We start from the raw sequence: 21,775 nt of genomic DNA, 5'->3' as shown, positions 1-21,775 counted from the left end.
GGTGAATGGTAATTATATTTATTTATTCATGCATTTCATAATATACACAGTTTTTTGTTCACTTTGCCCAGCTGTATGAAACAGTACTTATGATTTTCGTGTTGTATTATTGTAGAATGTTTATGCTGTATAATTTAAGGTTATTTTTTTTTATAAATCTTAGGTATAAGGAAATTTATGTTAAAAAAAAAAAAAAATATTAATATTATTTTAATATTAAATATTAAAATATTAAATTTTAAAATATTAAAATCTTAAAATATTAAAATATTAAAATATTAAAATATTGAAATATTAAAATATAAAAATATTAAAATATTAAAATATTAAAATATTAAAATATTAAAATATTAAAATATTAAAATATTAAAATATTAAAATATTAAAATATTAAAATATTAATATATTAAAGTATTAAAATATTAATATATTAAAATATTAAAATATTAAAATATTAAAATATTAAAATATTAAATTAAATGTTAGTACTATAAATGTTTGTAAAAGGCAGATTTGCCGTTTGTGTTAATGAAACAAAATAAATATAAAATAAAATTAGTATATATAACTATCAACCTTTTCAATAATTTGTCCATTTACTAAGATGTTACATGGTTGGTTTGCATCACTCATTACTTTAGTTTTTGAAGCATTCATTTTCAAGCCTATTTTCAGCCCAGTTACATTCAATTAAATATTTGTTAGTAATCTTTTGCGCCTCCTAGTTTATTTGTTACCGCAGATGGTTCAAATTCAAAATTGGCAAGTGTGATTCTGTGATTTAAGTTTACTTATTTTCAAACAAAATCGGGCATTGTACATTTAATTCAAGTTTTCAATAGGTACCAACCGCCTACTCTTTTCGTCTCTTTCTACCCACTCATTGTAATGTTATCTATCTCATTCGTTACCACGTACATGCCAGAGTCGGATTGAATTTTTTTTCAATAACAATTACATAAAATGTTTAATAATAATTTCATAAAATTAATGATTCATGTTTTTTTTGTTATAGTCTACTTTTATATATACAGTTAATCTTAAAACTATAATTTTACAAAAAAGAGACTAGCTCTTGTACTTAGAGAGTGGCTTAATGTTTTTGTTATTTAGTAATTTGGAATATACATGAGAATTAAAAAAATATATCAAATATATATAAAAAAAAATATGTAAATATAATAATGTTAAAGTTTTACTAAATAAAGTCGAATGCTGTATATCGGGTTCACAAAGTTTATCAAAATTTACTTTGAATTTATTTAGTGATGTAATAATTTTTAGTTCATTGGGATATTATTTTAATTTTTCATAACTTTGAAAACGAAACCATTTTAACGGTAACATGTGGAATTTGGGAATATTTTGGTATCTGATTGACTTATTCATCTCAAATTCGTTTATTTTTTCTTCTTCGTTAATTTGTATAGTTTAATAATTGTGTAAATAGTGTTTACTGAGTGAACTTTAAATAATTTATGTAGATTTTTCGTATTGAATGTTGAGGGTTTCTTTAAAATGACTTGATGACTGACTGATAATGAATCTTCGTACTATTTTAAGAAGGTTTAGATAGCGGCATGTGTACCACCCCATTCAACAATACCATATTGTATTAAAAATTGTACAATTGAGCTAGTTTTAAATTATTGATTCTTAAAATATTCCTTAATCTAATAAATATGTATATATGCATTTTCTAATACGTTTAACGAGTTCACTAATATGGTATTTCTATGTTAAGATTTAGTATATATGTATGTACACTTGTACATTATGATAATTAATTTTATCTCATAACATGTTTTGTTAATAAAAAAAAGACCACAACTCCATTTTATTATACATATAAACCTTTGAATTTTGGGTATTTTTAAAACATTTATTTACAATAATATCTAATGAAATACTTAAAATACCACTATCTACTAATCAATAGATATAATATGAATGCCCCGTGACGGTACTGCATAATTTGAGACGTACGTGTATTCACGATCTTCGCATATCGAGCAGGTAACTCAACAGGTGTGTTTGTGCAACAGGTATACTCTCTTCTCTCTCTTTTTGTCCCGTTGCACACATACGACCAACCATTCGGACGTCTGTCGTTTATTACACCGTACACTTCGGTCAAGTTAGAGAGTTCGCCGCGAGTCGGTATAATGTCAGTTTAAGTCAATTTTCCCGCACGTAAAGATGGCTTCAAATTTCTACAATATACGCGCTCCGCGTCGGTAAACTTGATAAAAATTCGCGAAAGTGATGCAAAATTGTGCGCAAGTAAATAGAAACAAGTTCTAAGTGTTTTTTATGTTATTTGTTTGTGTTTTGTTTTGTTTTTGAGGTGAATTTTATACTTGACACCGCCAGGAATTTACATTGCCGAGATCGCTGTCCGGATTCTTTTATAAGGTGTGTTTATGCGTGTTTTTAGTATTTAAAGTTGTTCTGGAGATTGCTGACGAGGTGGGGAAGATGGAATGAAAGCGTCATCCACTGTCGAGTCGAGAAAGTGAGACTAGAAGCAGAAATTCGGAGATGATATGTGAGAATTTGAGAGGAATCTGTTGTACTATGAGTATAACTGTCGACCCGGTGCTGTGCCCTAGATTCCACAGCCACCAGTTGATTCAAGATGTGAATACTTACTTACTATTATTTATACAATGCCACAATAATAGTATTCTGCAAACCTCTATAATACAGGTTGAATTTCAAACTTCAATAAGTTTTTGCTGAATGCGGTTTGGCTTTATGCACGATCTTTTTGTTTATACGACTTTAAAGGAACCGACAGTTTTGTTTCAAATTCAATGGATTTGCTTCCGGATTCAACGATTCGTGAATCCCACGAATTGATAATTTAGCAAAATAATCAAGCGATATTTACAAAATTATGCTTTGGATAAAATCAAGCAAATCTTTGCAAAAAAACTCACAAAAATCAATCAAAATTATTAACAATATTATATTTAGATTAAGATTTGAATAGATTTTCCAAAATTGCGTATTGACAAGTACACAAAAAATGTATACATCAATATCAGCCCCTGGATTCAAAATCAAGCATACACAAGAATATCTGAAAATCAAATAAAACAACATAACCCCTGATAAAAATCAAGCAAACACCTGAAAATCTAACAAAACAACACAAAATCATCTGGTCAAAATCAAACAAAATAACACAAAATCATTTAATTAAAATCAAACGAAGCAACACAAAATCATCTGGTCAAAATCAAACAAAATAACTCAAGTTATTATCATATAAACAACACAAAATAATCTAGTCAAAATCAAACAGAATTATCACAACATTATTTCCTGATCAAACAAACAAAACAACCCAAAATCATCTGGTCGAAATCAAACAAAACAACACAAAATCGTTTTCTGATCCAAAAATTAATTAACTAAGGCTCGGAGGACCAAATACATGAAACCCGTAGGGTCGAATTTTCTTGAATGTGGCCTGCTAATTTATTGAATTAATTGTAATATTGTCCCATATTATCTATACAGTTTTGCCATTTTAGTGTAGGTAGTTGATTGCTGCATTTGCTGCTAAAGTCCTGTGGGCGGAAGTCGGCAAATGTTATGAAGGCATTTGTCACAGACTCCTCGCGTTATTTTTCCCTTGTTGAATTATTCTAATTTCCAAAAAAATATATAATCAGTTGAAACAGGGTCAGGGGAGTATGGGGGACGACGTAGAATCTCCAGCTTCTTGAACATGATTTTATATAAATTTGTCAATTATGAAGACAGTAATAATAACTTATAATTTTTTAATAGTGGCAACTTTCTTACGCCTAGTTAATAGGGCAGAATCCAGCGACATTATTTTTGCATCTAGTCACTCGTTTCGGAAACTGACAGTTATGTCAGAATTCAATTCGACTTCAAAATTGACTTATTTCTCACATTTATTTCAATTATATGAAATCATGATTTACAACCCCTGCTTGCACTTGTATATAACATAGAAATTTGTTTAGTCTCCCAGCAGTCTGACGATGTCGGTCACAACGAAACCCGGTCACTGGTAAAAAAATTATAAAATAATTATAAATAAAAGTGGAATAAAACTATAAAGTATTTTTATTATTATAATTAAATATCATATTTTTAAAGTTACGTTAGTTTCAGTTAGCAAAACTCGTCGGTCGCTGTGGTATGTGGTTGATATTTGAGATATGTATGCAAATTACGCTAAGCGAAAACCGGTTAAGTACCCACTACAAATTATACACCTAAATAAGTCACTGAGTATATAAGTTCTTATACCATTGGCAGGTAAGCACGTTAGGTGTGTGTATTACTAATTACTTCAGGATAGCAAGAATTTGTTGGCTCTCCGAATTTGGTTAGCGACAGTTAGTGACCCACCTATTTTCAAGCATTTTTCATCATCTGTACTATGGGTGGCCAAAGTTTTAACCACTATGAGCAGGGGCGAACCGTGTATTGAAGCGATTATGCGCAGCTTACCGTTATATTTGACTAACCATAATAATGTTTTATTGTAACTTTATTTACAGAAAAACAAATAAATAATTAACATTTATTTTAAATCATTTCCACCGTTTGTATTTTTATCCTAATATAAATATAAATTTTAATAAAGCGCGCCCAGCGCCTGCGGTGAGCCAAAAAACTACCCGATTATTCCAGCTTAATTTTCATACAAATATGTATACTATATTTTGAATGTATTAACCCCAGTGCGGGTTTTTACTCCTGGATTAAACTTGCAGATTATACAAATTATTTGAAGATTCTTGATTTGGAAAACAGTATGTCAAACATTGTTTCTTAAGGACTATTTTTCTTTGAGATGGTACTTTTGACATAAGACCATAATTACTTTCATGCGTCATATTGCAGGGCATATAGCGCTCCACGCGGCCGTTTTTGGCACTATTAATTACTAGAACAATGCGGCCAGTTGACATTCCAATTGAATACCTAATATTGACGGAATTCATACTGGTTTTTATTTTTTAATAAATTATATATTGAAATAATATTAGGACAATATATCACGCAGTTACATCGTTTGAGTTGATTTCATGGATGGGGGTTTTTGTATCACACAGAACCACAGAAAAATATCAATTTATAGTATATTTACTTACATTATATCATGTACCTCCAATGTAGGTACAAAAATATTATATTTTTTTATAGCTTTCCTGTAAATAAAATCACTATTCGCCGCTATGAGCGACCTGCTTTTGAAATTTTTGGCGGCTATTACTAAGTCAACAATGTTTTGAGTATGTCCAAATTGTTCATATTTAAATTTATCGCGACAGAGAGGGAAACATTTTGGAGAAGGGAATATGGGAATCTAAGCATTTACAGGGATTACGACCTGTCGTTGGCTAGTTTAAGTGGCTACTTTACACACTGTGTAACATTCACCATTCTGCCAATGTTTGAACTTCCACATTTCCTCAAATCTTCCATCTGTTGACTTATGTGAAGTAAAAGAGCTGAAACATTCATCACGTGGGTGAGATTCATCTGGCTGAACCAATTCACCTACTAGGCAACGCCTGAAAACAATTTTCCAATTTTTTTATGCTTCTTCTTTTACCAGGTAGTTCATTCAACAATGTTTTGAGTATGTCCAAATGTTTGCAGACTAGTTTCATTAAACACTGAAAGTAAAAATAAGTATTAATCGAAAATAAACATAGATAATGTATTTATTTATTATGGAAATCATAGTCTTTTTAACAAACTCGAGGTACAAGAATTTTTTTTTTTAAAGTAAGACCAATTACAGATTTCACATTAATTTAATATGGATACAGAAGGAGTGGGGAAAAATTTTAAAAAAGAAATATAAATATAGAATAAAAAGTACATAAAAGGGAGAAGACAGTATAATAATAATAATGTTTGGATAATTTATATGGCGCCATTTTTGTGAAAATCACCTCAAGGGCGCTGTACAATAAATAAATATCCCAACACGTCTTGCAGCTACAGAGCGCATGGACAATAAGAAATCTAGCCCCTATTTACATTTTTATTTTTAAAAAAATTATTTGACAATGAAGTTTAGAGTTTAAGTGATATTTTGAAAACGAAATAAAAAGCAAATTTATAAAATTAAAAGTCAGATAACAACATTTCTTGCAGCTACTGAGCGCATGGACGGTTGAAATTCTAGACCCCATTTACTAAATTTAGATATTTGATAGTTGAAAACATTTACATAATATGATAAAAATAATATGATAGCTAACATCACACAAAGTCTTGCAGCTTCAAAACGCATCGACAAATGGAATTTCAACAACATAAGAATGATTTTAAAAATTTAATAATAAAAAATAATTTTAAAAAACTCAATAATAATACATTGAGCAAAGAACTAGTAAGTATGGCAATTAAGTGAACATGGAACAGCACAAAAAGTAAAATATAAAAAACAAAACAATGCCAGCATTCCTTAACTTATTATTAAGGTTAACAAGACAATAGACGATACTCAAACTCAAACTCGTCCCTGTTTTATTTTGGTATGCAGTAAACAGCCAACTCTGCCTTCCTCCCCTCTCTCTCTGCTTTCATGAACATTTATATTTATCACTAAAAATTCACAACCAACAATTCATTAGATACAGGTAGTAGATGAACGTATGGATGCTTGTGTGTGTATAATATCAATATCAAGTTATTTTAATAACAACAATTAATGATGACCTCACACAAACATAAACATAGTTTGTAAATGAAACAAATTATTATTTCAAACAAAATATTATAGCAAACAACATGCAATTATTATTTGCTTTACAATCCGTAAATATTACTTGTGTAGTATCAGGGCCGCGATTATGAACGGCTATCTTTAACGGTATATACTGAGGTGGTATTAACTACTATCGATATTGACGTGTGTATATTTGTAGGAATGTAAATTTAAAGTATCTTCGTCGGTAACTGGTAATTGAACATGTGTATAAAAAAAATGTTAACATTTTCTATTTTTCATACAGAAAACTTAATTTTACTTTGTAGATAAAATTGAAGATAATTTATAACTTTCCACTAGAATACTCACCCAAAAAGCGCGCTGGAAACATGACATTGCATATTTTCAGCAAGCTTACCGTAGTTTGGTTCAAAACTACTTACAGCTATTCGTAAACATGCTGCCAAATGGTCATCTGTCAAACGGGTGCGCTGTTTTGTTTTGATCGTAGAAAATGACCCAAATAAAATGTATAATTAGCCGCACATCTCCACAAACATTCATATTTTTCTTCACAAAATAAATTCATATGAAAAAAAAGACAGGCTGGAGAATTGGAATCTTTACGCGGTCAACCACAACTCCTATGCACCGTATCCACCTGATTTGGTTTCGTTTGACTTTTTCCTGTTCCTTACAATTAAATTACCACTTTGCGGAAATCATTTTCACTCGGTTGAGGTGATAAAATAAAATTCGAAAAGGGATCTTAAACCCATTCCGAAATCGGCCTACAAGAAGGCAATGACGATTCGGAAAAACGTTGGCATATGTGTATTGCCTCTAATGGTGATTACTTTGAAGGGGGTAAAATAAATCTATGGCTTAGGTTTAAAAGGGCCAATGTCATAAATCACAACATTACGGCAGAGTAATTTTACAGCTATTTTGGGACATTATAATAAACTGTTTGAGGTGTTTGAAACTATTTTCAATAAAAAAAACACTACCACATAATATATGTATGTGTAAATATATTTTTTAAATTGACATCACCCCTCTACAAAATGTTTGGCATGAAAAAAATTCCTGCGTTGGCCCTTTTTGACCCAAGACAGAAATATTGATGAATAATTTAGTTAAAGGACAACAAAATGAACGGAGCACTAAGCACAGTAATTTCTAATAAAAATATGTCAATCGAAGCTAAACTGGCAGTGCACAACGGAGCTTTAGTCCCAACACTTATGTATGGAAGTGAAACATGGAACTGGCAGAGGAAGGATGAAAGCCGAGTGAACGTGGTTGAAATGCGATCTCTTAGACGAATGTGTGGGAAATCAATGTATGACAGGGTTACGAATGATGAAATCAGGCGAGAGTGTAAATCTGAGTCAAGTATAATTGATAAGATTAATAAAGGGTCTCTGAGATGGTTCGGTCACGTAGAACGAATGGACGACGAAAGAATGGTAAAACACGTATATATGGCAAAAATGAACGGCAACGTGAGACGAGGACAACCGAGGAAGACGTGGCATGATCAGATAAACCAAAATCTTAAGTCTGGTCATGTCAAAAGCAGACAGAACCGAAGGGCATGTATGACAAGATGTATGAATGTCGAAGAAGCTAGGATAGACGTGTGTGGCGGTCCATTCACTCTGCCTACCCCTACGGGGAAATGGCGTGATGGTAGTAGTAGTAGTAATTTAGTTAAAATTGTAGTTTTTTTTACAAATTTCGGGTTGTATTTAAACATAAGGTATATATACACAGAGGTTACTAGTTTTAATAGGAAATTTGTTCATGAAAATTATCGCAACGTTTTAATTAGCTGTGGAGCTGAGAGATTGTGAAGTTTATTTATTTGCATACGAAAACATCTGTCTAACAAGAGAAAATCAATATTTTTTAAGAGTCATATCTGTGTAGAATTAAAAAAGAGTGTTTTTTTAACATACTTGGTAATATGAAATATGTTATATGCATCTACTATGGGAAACAGGAAATCAAAATGACGTAAATAGACTACAAAGACAGAAAAAAAAATTAACGGGGTTGTGGTCCCGCGGCTAGTGTGCGGATTCACAAATCTTTACGACATCTTGATTCCCATGTTCTAATAGTGAGTTATTTACATCTCGGTGAAAATGGCCCACAATTTTAGTATTTGTGTAAATCATAAGAACGCCAATGTTTCTGTTCCAAAAAAAACAAATCGAAGCTTGTATATACCTCCCTAATCTAACAGTAACTAAATAACTCTTAAAACATTTTAAACAATTAAATATAACTGAACTCTATCAACTAGACTTTTTCTTTTTTGTTTTTAACAATAAACATAATTATAAAACAGAATATTAAAAAAATAAAGCATAATTACATATGAATAAAATACATATTAATAGAAAAATAGTAAACAAAAAATCTCACAAAGGCATGGCCTGTTCGTGGGTATACAAGAAAATGTAAATGAATTTTTGCTCCTATAATAAATAATGGACAGTTATAATATTTTTGTATAACATAAGAAAGAAAAAATAACATGTTCTTTAAAAGATAATGTGGTATTTATTTTTTATAGTAATTGAAAAAGGAAATAAAAAATATTAAAAAAAAAAACACAAAAATATTCCTTATTTCTTAAAGGGCAACAAAATAAATCATAGAAAAAAAGAGTTCGTATCTTTAGTTTGAATCCAGGATAGTGCATGTTTTTTAAAAGAAGGAAAATTTTGAAAGTTTGGAATCAATGAAATATTATCAGTAAAAAAAGAATTAAATATTTTTGGGCCTATAAAATATGCATGTCTCTGTGCGAGCCTCGTTTTACAATGTGGTATTTCTAACACACGATTCCTTCTTTGACTTGATCTATTTGAATTATCTTCTTAAAATGTATTCATAAATTAGCCACTCATGTAATTGTAGACGAAGAACTAAATCTTGAAAAAAATGCAGTAAACGTGGACACAATACGACAATATCCGAACAATATTTATAACATTTTAAAACGAGAAAGGGACAGTCGAGACTAATAAACCTGTAGTTCAATCACAAATAACTATCGACGTGCTAATAAGCGACGTGATAACAATTTCTCACCATGGTTGTTTATCGTATTCGCGATCGCAAAGAAACATCCGTGAACACCTAATATCAAACGTCAAAATATTTACGTTTCGCGACGTATAATCCTGCTGCGCAATCACATATTTGAATTTCACCGGTGTAAATATGGATAATATTCCAAAACTGCTATGTTTATTTATTATTTTTCATGCTATTTATTGCATTTAGCCGGCGGTTGGCAAGCCAAATGTCAAGAAAAGCAGTCGCCATAGTTATTGTAATTAAATTTTCACTTTTTTGTATTACACTCCTTATTGCAAATGCAATATATTGTTTAATTTTTTATAGCAAACGCTGATTTTTCGCCAGTGAACTGTATTTATTTACGAGGAAAACAAAAAACACACGCGCGTAGAGATTACACACGCGTTGACTTATGACTGCGATAACTTAAGCATGTTCATTATTGTTCATTATGATCGCTCAAATGCTTAGCATGTTTTCAAGCACGTCGATAGTTATTTGTGATTGAGTTACAGGGACTGAAATTATACAATTAACTGCCCGACAAAACTAAACAAAAGAGTCAGACAACGTTTACAAAAAATGCTAAAAATATTATCACCAACAATAGAATCTGAATTTAAAAAAAGATTTTTTTTTTTTACATTTTACATTTTTTTTGCACCACAACAGGCCAAGAGGCCTAATTACAGTGGTGAATTACATCACAGAGCACCCAGGCTTGAGAAAAATCACATTTTAATTTTTGTGTTCTCACCGGGAATCGAACCCGGAACCTCCCGTGCGTGAGTCAAGCGTCTTGACCACTACTCCACGGAGGCCGCCATAAAATATTTTGTAACGTAAAGGGGTTTATAAATAAATAAATTTTAATTATTTAAAAAAATTACTCAAGCCCTTCAAATTTTTACTTGTTTTTCTATGGAACTAAGCCATGGATATGTTGTCCCAATTTAATTTTTATTTATTTTCATTTTATTTTATTAGGTAATTCAACAAAGATACATACTAGAAAACATACAATTTGAAAGCATTCGTCGATATAATTTTACATGCACATATATCTTCAATTATAGAATTACACAAAATAGACTGATATACTAAGTTATAATACATATTTTTTCATGTTTTTTTTATACAGGATACAATGCAATAAAAAATAAGTTGTACGTCGTGTGTGCTTATTGAATAAGATTTATTCCTAAGAGATTATTCGCAAAAGCTGAGAGAGTATCATGAAAAATGTCAATTTTATTGTTTCGGCAGTAGGTATGTATTATATTCCCGACACATGCGGGCCATGGGTGTGTGGAAAACAAAGGCAGTTTAAATATTTCCCGATGTCTGAGTGTTCTCAATCCCGCATTTATTTGAATTTTATTTAGGAGGTTATTATCTACTTTGTAGTTTAATATTTTATACAGAAATTATATATCGAAAACAACGCGGCGTTTTATCAGAGAATTAAATTGAAAAAGAGTTAGAAGTTGCTCGTAATTAGAATTTGAACGTGGGTTAGAAATTTGGAACTTATACAGAAGGTTCTTTAAGAACTTTTTTGAACAGATTCTATTGAATTTATATGATTTTGATATTGCGGACTCCATACGCATGAGGCATACTCAAGATTACTGCACATTTTTCACATCTTTTATATTTAGTTTTATTTGTCATGTTATTTTAGTCCAATAAAATAAAAAGCTTAATGACCTTTTCTACATTCCTTTTCAAAGGGAAAACGGCGGCGTATATTAGCAGTTCGCTTAGGGAATTTATTTTAAATACCTCAAGACTAGGTACAAGAGGAAAAGAGAGCACACAATTAAAGCCATTATTGTATTCCTCTCGCATACCTATTCACGAAGTAAATGCCTTGCACTTATTTAGAAAGTTATGGCTATTCCGTACAATCGTCGCCATTAGCGTACGATTTCGAAATTAGCACCTTTTCACAGTAAGTATAAGTCACAAAAAAGGTTCTCCGTCTTTGTTGCGATAGATTTTTATAATTAATAATGTGACTCTATAAATATTATGTATATTAATACGAAAACATGTGTTACGCTTAAAGATCTTTATTTGAAGTAGGCTTAATTTGATGAATCTAATCAGTATTATGAAAAATATTGTATTGATGGTTTTATTTGCTTAATGTATTTATATTCTAAATTTGTTACAACAAAGATGGAAAATATTTTGAAAGGGAATATGGAAGTCCAGGCATTTACACATCTGTCATTGGCCGGTTTAAGTGGCCATTTTACACACTGTGTAACATTCACAATTCTGCCTAAATTTTAACATCTATATTCCTTCAATTCCTCGGTTTGTTGATGTTTGTGAAGGTTAAAGAGCTAAAACCTTTATTAATCTGGCTGAGATTCATAAGTAGCACAATCACAAATAACTATCGACGTGCTAATAAGCGACGTGATAACAATTTCTCACCAAGGTTGTTTATCGTATTGGCGATCACAATGGAACATCCGTGAACACCTAGTGATAAATGTCCAAATATTTACGTTTCGCGACGTATAATCCTGCTGCGCAATCACATATTTGAATTTCACCGGTGTTAATAAGGAAAATATTCCCAAACTGCTAATTTTATTAATTTATAACGCTATTTATTGCATTTAGCCGGCGCGGCGGTTGGCAAGTCAAATATCAAGAAAAGCAGTCGCCATAGTAATTGTAATTTAATTTTCACTTTTCGAGCTAGATACTCAGTAATATTTTGCAAATGCAATATATTGTATTATTTTTTTATAGTAAACGCCGATTTTTCGCCAACGAACTGTATTTATTTACGAGGAAAACAAAAAACAAACTGACACGAGCGTTGACTCGGAGATTACACAAGCGTTGACTCATGACTGCGATAACTTAAGCATGTTCATTATTGTTCATTATGATCGCTCAAATGCTTAGCATGTTTTTAAGCACGTCGGTAGTTATTTGTGATTAAGCTACTGGCGTTTCTGTAGTTTCCTCGTGATTAGAACAAATGCGAAAGAATTTTGATAAATGAAGAATTTCAGTGGCTTTTTTTTGGTTTTTTTATTTGTTAAGAGACTATTAAACTAAACAAAAAAATAATAATTTTAAATATCGTATTATCAGCGCTACGATTTTTTAAAGTTTTGTATTTTTGAAATAACTCCGCCTGTGACGTCTCAAGTTCTCTTCCTCTTCTTCTCGGTCAGTTCTTCCCATTGGTCTAGGTTGATTCATATAAATCGGTGACGTCATTAAAAGTAGTCCGTTTTTATTATTTTTTTCGTACATTTTCAGGAAACTTTGCCGTACAATATAATGCTCCAATTTTTACCGCGCGCAAGAAAACATTTATTGTATCCAATTTCCCGTAGTACTGAAGTTCCTCATTGCTTTGCTGCTAATTATTTTGTCAAAAAATATCAATTTTCAACATTTTTTGCTTCCCTAGTTTTTCTTATTTTTTTTTACAATATAATATAAGTGGTAAAACAGAGTATTAAAAAAATAAAGAATATTTACATAGCAATAAAATACATGTTAACAGTAATAATAGTAAACAAAAAAATCCCACAAAGGCATGGGTGTACAAGAAATGTTTACGAATTTTTTTCTCCTATAGTAAATAGACAGGCATAATATTTTTGTAAAATATAAGAAAAAGAAAATAAGATATTCTGTAAGAGATTAGAATTTACTTTTTTTATTTTCTAGTATTTTAAAATTTTTAAAAAGGAAATAAAAAATATTAAAAAAAAATGAAAATATTCCTTAAAAGGGCAATACAATATATTTTAGAAAAAAAGAGTTTTTGTTCTTTTCATTTTTCATTAAAATTTTTTATTATTTTTAAATCATGTAATACAAAGTATTTTAAAAGTATAATACGTTGAATTACATTTCCAGGAGTTACAACAACGCGATTCGGGACATAAACAATATTAACATTAAAAAAATAACACATATTGAGAACAACAAAGAAACAAAGCAAGTTTAGCACCTTTATAACTAAATATAGCACAACAATATATACGCCGAAAACCTTTTCTCGTGTAAGCAGAATAAATATATTTAAAAAAACGCTTTTAAGAATAAAAAAGTAGTGAATCTACTAAGGGAGATAGGGTCATTAACATCACATGCCACGCATATGATGCAGCCATGGTGATGATGGGAACATATCCATCTCAATGAGTAAACATCTGGATGCCTAAGAAATGTCGTATGGTACAATAAACACATGATTATTGGAAACATAATTCGGATATACAAAACATGTGTCAGACCGATTATGGGGCATACAATAAAGGCGAGGAAAAATAAAAAATACAAAAAACCAAGTAGAAAAACTAAATAGAAAAACCAAATAACTGCTCAGAACGTCAGAGATGAAAGTACTCAATATTTTAGGTTAGAATCCAGGATAGTGCTTAATGTTATCCTCATTGTTTTGAATTATTTACATTATTTTTTTTGTCTCTGCATCCAATTTTTAAAAATATTTTCTATTTTTAATTATCTAATTTTCCACGCAAATCTATTTAATCATTATTATTATTCCCTTTCCGCACATATTAGCGCATAGGGCACTTGCATTGGTACACCAATCGCGGCGTACCTTGATATTTTTTTGTTACATGAATGTAAGAAGACCAGTCTTACTGTACTATACTATTAACAAATATATAACCATTCCTTCGAAGTAATCATAAACCTCGTACATTATAATCAAGGTAACATTAAATTACAATAATAATATTTTCATTCCATCGGTTGGGCGGTTATTGTAATACCCAACCAGCCATATAAGGAAGTCTAGCAGCAGCAAACATCCCACTCGCGCTGCGATGTCGCGAAAGTTTGCGTAGGGCTCTACAACCATTAGTAAACAAACTTTCATATCCCACAAAAAAATAATATCCATAATGAATAATGCAACTCTCCTCTGCCCAAAGACATAACCTTTTTTGTCCAATACTTATTTATTTATTTAACTTTTTGTACATAATTTTAACCGTACATTGGCGGGCTTATTACCAAACGGCAATTTTTTCCAACCAACCAATAAAAGTTTTATCTTTAGAATTCAATTTAAAACATATTTAATAGAAAATAAAGATAAAAAATGCTTAAGATATATAAAAATATAAATAAATGTATTTGTATATGAATTACCATAAATCAATACTATTACTCAATGGGAAAAGGGAAAAAAAGGAAAAAAGAAGAAAAAGGAAAGGAGGAGAGATTAAGGACGAGAAAGGAGATGTTTCTTCAGACGTGATTTAAATAGAGATACTGTAGTAACATCTTTGATGATGGATGGGAGATGATTCCACAATGGAGCCGTATGGACGCTTTATGAGTTAGAGAAGAAAGAGGAATTGTGGATGGGTATTAAGAGAGTGCTTTAAGAATTAGAACGAAGAGGTAAACCATGAACTGATAAGCGTTGAAATTTCTCACACAGGTATATAGGAGCGTTAGGACTATGAAGTACATTGAACAGAAATGAGAGGGAGTGATAGTCTCTCCGCTGTCTAATTTTGAGCCATTTCTGTTGCCTATGATGATCAAAAATGTGATCGTATTTCCTAAGACCAAAAATATACCTTACGCATGTATTCTGAAGTCGTTCAAGTTTATCGAGTTGCCCACAGCTCAAATCAGTCATGGAAACATCAGCGTAATCTAGAATTGGTAGAAGTAATGCTTGTACCAAAGTGCATTTAGTATTAATGGGTAAGAATTTTTGCTATCTTCTAAGTGAGTGTAGACTGAAAAATATTTTGCGGCTTAATTCATTAGTATGAGCTCGCCAGCATAGATGTTCCATTCGTACTCCGAGATTTTTTACGGATTTCCTGTATTGAATATTGGTACCATTGACATTACTTATCACATTACTGTAAAAATAATTGGTATCACCTTCATTTTCCGGTCTTACAAGTAGGTACTTTAAAAAAGTCCTAACAGTTGAATTGATGTACCGTACTTAAGTTTACACAACTGGAACACTTTCAAAATGGTGGAAATGCTGTTTTATGGACAGTTTATGTCGTTCTGCATTATGGATACTTTTCAATGCGTGTACGTGATCGATACAAAATGACGGTGCGTATCGCCATTACTAGAAATGACATTATAATGTTCAATAATACGGTTTTGCAATCACCGTGTTTAAAGTATATTAATGTAAATGTACGTATTTCTAGTATGCTAGAAAATTTAGCCCACTGGGCATCAGTTAATAAAAATACCATACATATTGATAGCAGAAAAACTGCTTCGAAGTTTGAAATAAATGCGATATCTTTACAATGTACGACTTGCTCAGAAACATCTCTCATTTATCGCGCCGAGAGTGTTCAATATTTTTTTGTAAAAGCGTATTCAGCTCTCAAGGACAAAAACTGTTTTCAAGAAAAAAGTTAAGGACTGGATTTTCCTTAGTGGGAGGGATTTGAGTAGGAAACTCCTTGATGATTTTCCGAATGTTTGAGTTTACTGTTTACCATATTGATGTGCCATATATTTTTTTTATTTATTATTTTTTATGTTTCTGATCCTATATTTGTGGTGATATACTCATGCGTCTGTGTCAAATAATTGCTGGTCCCATCTCAACACAGGACTTTTAGTCCCATGGAGTTGGGACTTATGTCTCAAATAATGTACAATAAACTTATGTACTCAAGTATGTAAATAAATGCTATTAAACGTTGTCCCCCCACTTTTCCATCTGAGACATTGTTCCAATCCATGAAGGTACTGGACATTAGACAAATTTTTTTTTTAGAGTCATTGACACATTTCTGGTCATGCGGCTACAAGAATAGATCCCAGCAGAATGCTCGTACGAGGTTTTCCTGGAATTTGAATTATTTAATTCCAAGAACACGTACGACGTTTGCTCAGAGGAATTTCTCTTTTGTGGCCCCGAGAGTGTTCAATGTCCTGGGTGAATATATTCAGTTCTACAAAAAAATAACATTTAAAATGCGCGTCTTAAAACATACTTTTTTGTCTTATACTTATTTTCAATAATGAAGTCTTATTTTATCTTATTTTATTTTATTTTATTGTATTTTATCTCTAATTCTTAATATTTTAAATATATTTATATTTTCGACACTTGACACTTGTGCAATATTTACACACATGTCCACCCTCATTCCAATATAACACCCACCCTCTCACTCACTTACACTCACACAAACACACTAGTATGTATTGTACGTGTATTTAATGTATTTCCGTGGATATCTGTCGTTGGTTTTATTCTCTGTATATTTTATTTGTTGTATTTTTGTTACATGTATTACTGTTGATATCCCCAATAAATAAATTTAAAAAAAAACGAAAGCCATTTTCAGAAGTGTACAAGTTTGGATTTTGTCTAAGGGAAGAGACCATTGCAGGAGACTGCTGCGAGATATTGCATAGATTTATATTCTATTAAGCGTGTTGTCCAGGTTCCATTTAAAATATATGTATTTATTTATTTATTTTATTTATTTATTCATATTTTTCGCTTACAAACTATAATTAATAATAAAAATAATGTGACCTCACCGGGGTTTCCCGTGCCGAGGACACTTCATATTTTGGTTTTTAGAAATTACATTTGAGAATAAACAAAGAAGACTAACTTAAAAAACAAACATAATTATCAAATATTTAGACAGTTTTAAAAACAAGGTATTTATGTACATCTAAATTATTTATATTACAAAACACACAATGAAAATAACAAAAACCTAACATAGGTTATACAGTTGTGGAGCAGTTGATTCAGTATTGGTATGGGCGAATGAGACAATCCATTTTACTTCTACCTAGCTCCACTATCCATTTTTTATAGCCTTTTCAAACATTTTCTCATTACTAATTGCTTTTGCTGTATGTTTATATTATTAAATTGTTGCTATTATTTAATTATGTACGTGCTTCCACTTTCCATTATGTTGTATCCCAACTCAACACAGGGCCCTTGGCCTCATAGAGTTTGAGATACGCGTTTATTGTATTTTTTTGTAATGTGCATTTATTTAATTATTATGATAAAATTATAAATAAACTTATCAATGAAACTCCATGGTTTAGTTTTACTTTTTATTATTTTGACCAACGAGCGCTTTCGCATAAGTAGGCATCTTCGAGATTGGTGAATTGTTTACACAGTTTTTATACTATTCTTAACATGTTTTGGAGATAAGATCAAATAAGTATTTTAACACGGGACAGAAAACATAAATATTTATAACTAGTTTGCTAAACAGTTCATTTTTGGGAGTTTTTGGACCGAAGTTGGGATTAAGCTTTTATTATTTAAAAAGTGGGAAAAAAACACACGGCGAAATACAACAGTGTGGGAAATACATATTTCAATACAGTCTTGAAGATGCCTACTTAGGCAAAAGCGCTCGTTGGTCAAAATAATAAAAAGTAAAACTAAACCTATAAAATTCATTGATAAGTTTATTTATAATTTTATCATAATCATTAACTATGGAATTTTATCCAGAAATATCAACAAAAAACATCAATATTTTTTATGTATTTGTATAAATGAATAAATAAGTAAATAAACAAGGCCAAACAAATTATTTTTATTTTTATATATCGTATTATCAGCGCTGTGATTTTTTAAAGTTTTGTATTTCTAAAATAAATCTGCGTGAGACGTCAGAGGTTCTCTTCCGCTTATTCTTAGAAATTAAATTATCTGTCAGTTCTGCCAATTGGTCCGTTTACGGTAAGCGAACCGGATATCACTCACAAGTCTCTTATCATTGGTTGATTGATTTGAACCAGAAATGGCGCTTAAAGTAGTTCGTTTTAATTAAATTATTTTTTTCGTACATTTTCAAGAAACTTTGCCGTACAATTTAATGCTCTAATTTTTACCGCGCGCAAAAAAACATTTTTTGTATCCAATTTCCCATAGGGCTGAAATTACTTATTATGTTTTAAATTCCGCTGTCCGATGTCATGTTTGCATATGCCATGGTCTAGGATGTGAAGCCAGGCAACGCCTGAAAATATTTTCCAATTTTTATACTTCTTGGACTAGGTGGAGTGTTATCAACAATGTTTTGAGTTTGTCTAAATGTTTGTAGACAAGAACTAAATTCAACCCTTTTGGGGAGCTGTTTATATCAACATATTACAACATATAGACGAAGAACAATTTAGAGAAAGGAATATAAAATTCTAGGCATCCACAGGGCTTAGACCTGTCGTTGGCTGGTTTATTTGGGTGAAATAATTCAATCAGTAGCTCAATCACAAATAACTATCGACGTTCTTAGGAACATGCTAAGCATTTGAGCGATCACAATGAACAATAATGAACATGCTTAAGTTATCGCAGTCATAAGTCAACGCATGTGTAATCTCTAAGTCAACGCTCGTGTCGGTTTGTATTTTGTTTTCCTCGTAAATAAATACAGTTCATTGGCGAAAAATCGGCGTTTACTATAAAAAATAATACAAGAAATTGCGTTTGCAAAATAGTAAGGAGTATCTAATACAAAAAAGTAAAAATTAATTACAATTACTATGGCGACTGCTTTTCTTGGCATTTGGCTCGCCAACCGCCGCCGCCGGTTAAATGCAATGAATGGCATGCTAAAAATAATAAATAAATAAATAAAAATAACAGTTTTGGAATATTTTCTATATTTCCACCGGTGAAATTCAAATATGTGATTTCGCAGCAAGATCACGTCGCTTATTAGCACGTCGATAGTTTTTGTGATTGAGCTACCGATGAATCTCACCCAGATCAATAAAGGTTTCATCTCTTTAGCCTTCACAAATATCAACAAACGATGGAATTGAAGGAATAAAGATGTTCAAATATATACAAAATTGGCGGCCTCCGTGGTGTAGTGGTTAAGACGCTTGACTCACGCACGGAAGGTTCCGGGTTCGATTCCCGGTGAGAACACAAAAATTAAAATGTGATTTTTCTCAAGCCTGGTTGTTCGGTAATGTAATTCACCACTGTAATTGGGCCTCCTGGCCTGTTGTGGTGCAAAAAAAAAAAAAAGGTGAAAATTACACAGTGTGTAAAATGGTCACTTAAACCAGCCAATGACAAGTCATAACCACTGTAGATGCCTAGACTTCTATATTGAATATTCTCTATCTCTGTTGTAATGTGTTAATATTAACAGCTGTCTATTGGTTGAATCCATTTCTTGTCTTCAAAAATTTAGACAAACTAAAAACATTCCTTAAATATTAATTTTAATATTGTGATTCAGTGTGTTAGCCATTTTCAGGAGAAGTGTATAAGTGTGGGTTTTGTCCAAGGGAAGAGAGCATTGCAGGAGACTGCTGCGAGACATTACATAGATTTATATATAGTACTATTAAGCGTGTTGTCAGATGTTTATCGAAATGTATGTTTGTGTAATAATTTTTATCTGTAGGAGGTATTCTTTAAAATTTCTGTATAAAATATTTAACTACAAAGTAGATACTAACCTTCTAAATAAAATACAAATAAATGCAGGATTGAGAACACTCAGACATCGGGAAATATTTAAACTGCCTTTGTTTTCAAATAATTCTACATACCACACACCTATGGCCCGCATGTGTCGGGAATATAATATATACTGCCGAAACAATAAAATTGTCATTTTTCGTGATACTCTCTCAGCTTTTGCGAATAATCTCTTAGGAATATATCTTATTCAATAAGCACACACGTACAACTTATTTTTTATTGCATTGTATCCTGTATAAACAAAAATATTTAAAAAATTGTATTACAAATTAACGTATAAATCTATTTTGTGTAATTCTATAATTTATTTATTTATTTATTTATTTACGGACAAAGTCCATTATAAACATTACAATTAAAAGAAATTTTTACAAAGGAATAAAAAAATATAAGGATTGAAGATATATATCCATGTTAAATTATTTCGACGAATGCTTTTAAATTGTATGTTTTCTAGTATGTATCTTTGTTGAATTACCTAATAAAATAAAATAAAAATAAAATATGAATAAATAAAAATATATAATTATTACCATAAATAGATTACATGCAAATATTGTTTGACCCGAAGATGGTACGCGAATGATGACGTCATCGCTTGAGCAATCCGTCATCACGACACGGCACTTTCACTCGCGGGATAATTAACCTTGGCAGCCATGGCTGAAGGGTTCCCACGCTAGTTTAGTCGACACACGCTAATCATATCGTCGCGTCGGGCGCTCCGTATATCGATCGTCCGCCTCCCAGTCCAGTATAGCCACTCGCCTACGGGACAGTTCTAAGCTCAAAATCTAAGCACCCAAGAGATACAAATACAAGATATTTGGATGATTTTCGTACTCCAGGCGGATTAACAAACGTATCTGAATGGGGAAGACGAAATAAATTATTATTCAATATTTAAATTTATTTCAACAGTGACGGAAAACATTGTTGATAAGGGAATATGGAAGTCTAGGCATTTACAGGGCTTATGACCTGTCATTGGCTGGTTTAAGTGGCCACTTTACACACTGTGTAATATTTACCATTCTGCCCATATTTGAACATTGAACATTCCTTTCATTTGAACATTCCTTCAATTATTTCATCTGTTGATGTTTGTGAAGTTAAAAAGCTGAAACCTTTATTTATGTGGGTGAGATTCGTCTAATTGAATTATTTCACCTACATACTGATGATAAAAGATAAAACTGTGAAACATATCATGTATTTTATAAATGTACGTATTGAAATCTCAAGCTGCAGCGACCTATACTCGGTGAGGGAACATCTGGGGTGGTATTCCAAACGCTCTCGCGGCCGTATTATCGCGCGTATTTACACACTAAATACACGAGAAAAACTTTTTTCTCGTGCCACGAGAGCGGTTCAGAATTGCACCTCTGTAGCTCAATCACAAATAGCTATCGAGTGCTAATAAGCGACGTGATAAC

At 31.3% G+C, this 21,775-nt stretch overlaps 1 protein-coding gene across 1 annotated transcript in view; it reads left to right on the top strand.

The window, feature by feature from the left end:
* Nucleotides 1-2,107: 2,107 nt before the first annotated feature.
* The window catches only part of LOC148278107 (filamin-C-like), a 99,218-nt gene continuing 79,550 nt past the window's right edge, over nucleotides 2,108-21,775 (top strand). Inside the window, 1 exon segment of the mRNA XM_088231888.1 lies at nucleotides 2,108-2,415. The gene's annotated coding sequence lies outside the window, so the exon portion shown is untranslated.

The sequence above is a fragment of the Micrasema longulum genome, unplaced genomic scaffold (assembly GCF_059751315.1).
Source record: "Micrasema longulum isolate JH-2025_06_02 unplaced genomic scaffold, ASM5975131v1 h1tg000928l, whole genome shotgun sequence".
NCBI lineage: Eukaryota > Metazoa > Arthropoda > Insecta > Trichoptera > Brachycentridae > Micrasema > Micrasema longulum.
This window is presented reverse-complemented; position numbering and strand designations above follow the sequence as displayed.